Source organism: Ambystoma mexicanum, chromosome 10 (assembly GCF_040938575.1).
Source record: "Ambystoma mexicanum isolate Mex_15411 chromosome 10, UKY_AmexF1_1, whole genome shotgun sequence".
Classification (NCBI taxonomy): domain Eukaryota; kingdom Metazoa; phylum Chordata; class Amphibia; order Caudata; family Ambystomatidae; genus Ambystoma; species Ambystoma mexicanum.
Window position 1 is genome coordinate 1,661,456,939 of NC_090932.1, and position 6,597 is coordinate 1,661,463,535.

Sequence of the window (6,597 nt, forward strand, 5' to 3'; positions counted from 1 at the left end):
CACCTTCCGGACAAAATGATGTGGTCAGACTGGCTCACACCTCAGCCTCACAGTAATTAGACTTTTCATTCAAACAAATATACCAGTTGGCGCACAAGGACAATAGCTTTGGTTATGAAAAATATTTTAGCTGTCAAAAATAGCGGTATACACCTATGCTGACAACCAGTGTTTATTATCAAATTGCAGGGTCGCAGTGAGATCAGTTTATGTTGACTACAACTCATAAAGGGCTGGAATGAGAGCATTTTATGTTTTTATTATAGTGTATTTGGTTTGCCGGGGAGAGTTATCAGCGGCGGACTGGAAGAAGGGGCCCTTTTCCCTGCAGACGTAGCCATGTCTCGTGGACCCAAGAAGCAGTTGAAACGCGTAGCAGCTCCTAAGCACTGGATGCTGGATAAGCTGACAGGTGTCTTTGCTGTCCGTCGTCAACTGCTCCCCACAAACTGAGGGAGTACCTTTCCTCAATAATCTTCCTCTGGAACGTACTGGAGTATGCCTTATCTGGATTCACGGTCAAGATGATCGGCATACAGAGGATAAACCGAATCGATGGCAAAGTCCGCACAGACATCACTTACCCTACTGGCTTTATGGATGTGATCAGTATAGAGAAGACTGGAGACCACTTCCATTATGTTTGCAACACCAAGGGGTGTTTAACAGTTCACGGTATCACAGCTGAAGAAGCCAAGAACAAGCTGTGCAAGATGGGGAAGATTTTCGTGGGCACCAAGGGTATACTCCACTTGGTGACACCCGCAAAACTGGCTACCCTGACCCTCTCATAAAAGTTGAACAGTCAATATTGATCTGGAGACTGGGAAAATTAAACACGTCATCAAGTTTGACACAGGAAACCTGTGCATGGTGATTGGGGATTCCAACTTTGGTCGAATTGGTATAATCACCAACAGGGAGAGGCATCCTAGATCGCTTGACGTTGTCCACGTAAAGGATGCCAATTGCAAAACCTTTGACAACAGGCTTTGAAACATTTTTGTAATTGGCAAGGGTAACAATCCATGGATCTCACTTCCCCATGGAAAGGGTATTCGTCATACCATCGCGGAGGAAAGAGACAAGAGACTGCAAGCCGAGCAGACTAGCGGCTGAGCTGGATTTCAACTGTGGAGAAAAACCTCTGCATTTGTGAAATAAATTCTTTAATACACTTAATTAAAACCTTTAAACCCTGTATAACATACAAGCATAACATAACATACAATACAATCAATACAACAAGACAAAGATAAGATATACATTTATTGTAAAAGTCTAACAAGAACACAACATTTTACCAACACAAAACACATACAAGAATCATAATATTACATAGCCGTTTGCTAAAAATTAATGAATTCATTTGCTAAATCTTTGCCATATATAAAACATATTAAAATTCAATAATACAGTTATCACAGTAATTTCAGGATTCCCAACATTGATTCGATTGAATATTTCTTATATCACCTACAAGGTTACTATAGCCCTTCTGATACATCTCCTCCAACTTTGAGCACAAAGATGATGAGACGTGTTCAACTCTAATTTACAAATACAACATAATCACTCATAGGGACCCAAACGGGAATTTGTAGAAAGTTGTTCAAGACGGAGTTTCATAATAAATCATCTTACCTTGTGGTTGTAAAATTTTGTGCTGTAACTAAAAGGGGCATTCATCGGGAATCCTGGTCTAATGTACATTTGAAGGAGGATTATGTAGATGACCACGACATATTATTTCTGTCGAAGCAGCCACTGTCTTCCTTTATTTCTTTGTATGTGCTTCATTGATTTTTCAGATTGAGAATCTCACAGTCACAGAGCCAGGTCTTCAAGGCTCCAGTGGGAAAATGCTCATTCAGCACATTATTAAAATAGATGTACATAGAGGCTCTATTTTCACATTCTTTAAGCATTTTCAAGAAAAATAAAGTACTTGCAATTTGTTTGTGGAAGAATAGGGTAGTCAGCCCTAATGTATTAATGTATTTAATAATTTGTTTAGAACGCACCTCATACCATACCCGAGTTCGGTTTCTAAGCACGGGTCCAGGATTTGAATGTCCGTTTTTCTGTATGGTCTTGCTTCCAAGACCACTGTGTTGCCCCTGTGCTATCCTTCGTTCACAATTCACTACATATTGCTTCTACCAGAGCAGAATTAGATAATCCAAGATCAGCACACCACAGTTTAACTTCTAAGGTTTTCAACCAGTACGTTTCTTTATTCTAAAAGATGTTCAAGCCATACAGTGAACACGTAACAATACTTTCATTATATATCTTTAAGAGTCCCTCTAAGGAATGTGCTTACCTATTAGAAGATACACTGTGTATAGCATTACATTTACTCTGCACTTTAGACATGACATCATTAGCAAGAGAAGAGAGGTTGAAAGAGTCAATCATTCCCAAGTAGGTGTATTACTCACTTATAACCTGAATTGGAAAGTTATCTACTTTCCAAATTAATAGAAAACATTTGAAGAGCAGAAAGGCTATGCTGGAGACCTTTGTTTGTTGTCCAATATGGTAGGGCGGGGTTCGGACATTTATTTAGTTCCTCTTCCAAGTCAGCAACATATACGTTATATTGAACTGGGGCAACCGTGCAGCCCTGTTTTAATCCATGGTTAGTCTGTACAGGGCTGGATAGCTGTCCTTCTTGATTCAACCTCAGTTGAAACTTAGTGTCTGTAGGTAAAGATTAAATTCAAAATTAAGGGATGCTGACCCCAACACTCCAATTACGACCAAAGTACTTGGCGGTTTACAGTGTCAAATGCACCTGCATAGTCAATGAAGCAAATAAAAAGTCAACCGCCATCGGTCTTCAACGTAGTACGAATTAAGTAGGTGAGAGTCCATAGGTTTGATAAGGTACTCACACCTCTTCTAAAACTGGTTTGTTGCTTTCTTATCATGTTTTCAGCTGCTATCCATTCATTCACCTTCTCCAGTAAAAGATAAGAACATATTTTTAAGAGTGAATCGATAATAGCTAAGAGATGATAGTTAGAAGCTACTGTACGAGATCCACTTTTAAAACTGGTCATCAGTATAGATCTTCTCCAATATTCTGGGACTTCTCCAGTAGCGATGATCTGTGAAAAAATGCTTTAGATAATAAGAATTGAACATTTGGGATCTTTCTACATTAATATATTTGCAATTCCATCAGGGTTAGAAGCCTCAGAGGATTTTAATTTACCAATGATATTCTCAAAGCCCTCAATAGAAAAAGCTAAGGAATCTTTTTTGTATATTGTTTCAAACTTTGACATTGCCATCATGGAGTAAGCATTCCTATGATACAAATCGAGGCTATGCTTTGCCCACATTGTTACAGTGATGGGGTTAATTTCTCTTTTATCAATAACATTAATAGTATGCCATTTGTAAACCACCCAAACCTTACGCAAGTCTGAACTGCGATGGACAGTGAACATAATTTGAACATATTTTGCCATTGGGCTGTGTCGGCAGATCCTCTATACATTCTGACCAAATTGTTGTAGCTGGTTTTCAAGTTAGTTATTGCTTTTTGTCTCAGCTTTCATAATATTCATTGAAGTCATGAAACATTGGAAAGCCATCGTAAAGGAGGTTACGCAAAATAAAATGAGTATAGTTTATTATATTTTGCTCAGACCAATTAATCGGCCAGATTAATATTATAGTTTCGGAGCGGAGCATAGCGGAGTGTGAGGGAGTGTGTTTCCTGTTACTGGCAAGTCTGTTTGCCATTGCTGTGACCAGGAGGCGCAGCAGACCTACAAACCCCCCTTTGCTACGGAGCGGAGCAGAGCGTAACGGAGTGTGAGGGAGTGTGTTTCCTGTTTTCCCTGGTGGACCCGTGGGACCTGTGGGAAAAAGCTGCCCCAGGAGGGGAGCTTCAAAAGAAGCTGCTCGATTTATCTTTCCAACCGAGGGACTAGGTAAGAGCCGCTTGTGCGTGCGTGTGAAAAAAGGCATGGAAGCGCTGCACCCTGTATCTTGTGCACTGTGCCGACAACAATGTAGACTGTTGTGACTATGGCGAACACCGTGCGCAAGCCAAGAGAGGGATGAATGTGGCGAGCGCCTCAAATGCAAACACAAACACAAACGAAAAGATAAGAACGTTTAAACATACCCTCAATGTCACCGCTGCAGAAAGAACACCACTACGGGGGGATGAATCGGAGACGGCCCCACCTTCCTCGCCATGCGGCCACGCCTCCTTTCTGAGCTGTCTGGGATCTTGGTTTCCTTAGAGACGGCAAACTTAGCACGGACATGGACAGTGAGAGAAGCCAATGATACGCTAGAAATACAGGACTCCAGGACTGTCACTGAGAGTGGGAGTGAGAGCGAATACGAAGAGGAGGATGACGAGGAGGATGACGAGGGATGTGAGCATGAGAAAGAGAAAGAGAAAGAGAAAGAGAAAGAGGAAGAGGGGACGGAAGAGAGGAGGAGGAGGGCGAACAAGGGCATCAAAAAAAACGGTCCCCCGAGAGACAAATATCTAAGCCCATTTTGACGCCAGAAGAGGAAGTGAGGGTTCTGGTAGAGGGTGTTCGAGGAGAGGCCAGTGATTCGGCTGATAAGTTGATCGAAGGGAAGAGCGCAGAAGTATGTGCTGCAATTATTCACCATGCTCAGGGTGCAATGTCCTCCTTGAAATCTCCCCTCCCCCTGAGTAGGTCTGAAGAAATGACCCAAGATATGGGACAAGTGCTACCATTTAAGAATGCGAGTCTAAATAGTAAACATTGTGCGGCAAATACAGATGAGCATCAACAGTCTAGTTCTTCTCTAAAACTATTGGCATGGTTAAAGGTGGCTGAGATGCACAAACCAGAGGGAAAAAAAAGGAAACTCTGAATACGAAGAGAAGACTAGATGACCAAATTATCGAGACAAGGCAAGAACTTAAGGGAGGTTCTTTTAAACCAAAAGCAAAAGAAAGCCTCAGTTCAACCGACTTAATGGAAGAAACAGCTGATAGCTGGTCGCACCCCGATGTGTGGATGAAAAGACCTGCACTACAAATTGTCACCAAATTAGGAGGTCGAAGAAACTCATTGGTGATAGCAGACCAAGTTATAAAAGATCTAGCAAAGATGAATGCCAACTTAATGCAACCACAGAGAATCTCCCAATTAAGCTCCTGTAGGGGAAGCCCACCTCAGATGGAGGGGCAACATCCTAAGCACAGGAACATTCATGAAGTGATGAATCTGGAATCAAACTATCCAGCCTTTGAAACTAGAAATGAGGAGATCATAGTGTCACAAAAAAGGATCAGAAGAGCAGAAAGTTCTGAGAGTGAAGGGGCAAGCGTGAACAAATGCTTTAAAGGTGGAGAGACAAGGAGAAAACTTGTGAAGAATAAATCAGGCGAGACGCCATCACCTAAAAGGACAAATTGACACACTTCCTGAACAACAGCTTCGGAGGCAGAGGATGATGACTGCGCACCAACTAAAAGAAAAGAAAGCCGTCGGACGACCAGTGTGACATCATCGAAGGAGAGAAATAGCACGGAAGGCACCTTGCCCTGTATCGAGACAATAATCTCAAAGCTAAGCCCTATTCTGATGTCAGCTACAACGATAGCTGTGGCCCCTCTGATGAAGCTGTATGAGAACTTAAATGAAAACTGCCGAGATCAAACGACCCTGATTGCCTTACTTAATTCTAAAATGATCAAATTAGAGCTAGACTTAAAGGAAATGACATCTGAGGTTTTGCTGACAAGAAGAGGGAATGACATCTCGTTAACAGCGTTGAAGGAAGTGCTAAGAACCAACTCTGAAGATAAGAAACTTCTAGCAGAAGTGACGAGACAAGCTCTCACGCTACTACAAAAAGAATGCGATGGACAGAGTGACCTGAATCAAAATCGGGTCACTAATAATAAGGAAACGCCCACGAGTACAGAGAGCAATGCAGAGCAATCCGAAACGTTGGAAAAATCCAGAACAAATAAACATCCGACGGAGAAAAAGATAGAGGCCAAGAAAAAGAACTCCCAACAGAACTGTTGTTACGACAAGGACTTAATAATTAGTTCAGAGGAGAGCGACTGTGGAGTGGAAGATGCCCGGGTTGAGGAGTTAGTAAAGAAAAGAAGGCCGACCATACCCACAGCAATAAAGAAAACTTCAGAAAAAGAGGATGTATCTGTCATGCGCCGCTTTTCCTGGCGCCTTTGGCCCCGTAGACTACGGCATAGCCGATGATTGCCCTTCCTCTTCCTGGTTTGGGTGTGGGTCTAGTCTTTCTTTCCCGGTTCCCTCTTAACCCCTCCCCTCCCCCTCTCTGTGCGTTGCAACTCACTGTGCTCCTCTCCGTGAGTTATATGTTAGTTTCTGGGCCCTTCCCCGTTTCTCCCTCTCTGCTTTCCCCCCGGCTCCCTCCTTTTTTTTCCTTGCCTCCTAGTTCTTTTGCCTTCTGTCCTGGCGGGTTTCCTGCTCCGCCGCTTCTCTCGCTGCAGCCGAGGTCTCCTCCGGGTTTCCCTCGGCTCGTGTCTTCCATCGGGCTGTCCCCGGCTGCTGCTACCGGGTGTGCTCCTACTTTTCACGGAGTTCCACGTGA

The 6,597-nt window shown here is 42.9% G+C and overlaps 1 pseudogene; it reads left to right on the plus strand.

Moving 5' to 3' along the window:
• The first annotated feature begins 339 nt into the window (after positions 1-339).
• Positions 340-1,119, plus strand: LOC138493381 (small ribosomal subunit protein eS4-like; annotated as a pseudogene).
• The last annotated feature ends 5,478 nt before the right edge of the window (positions 1,120-6,597 follow it).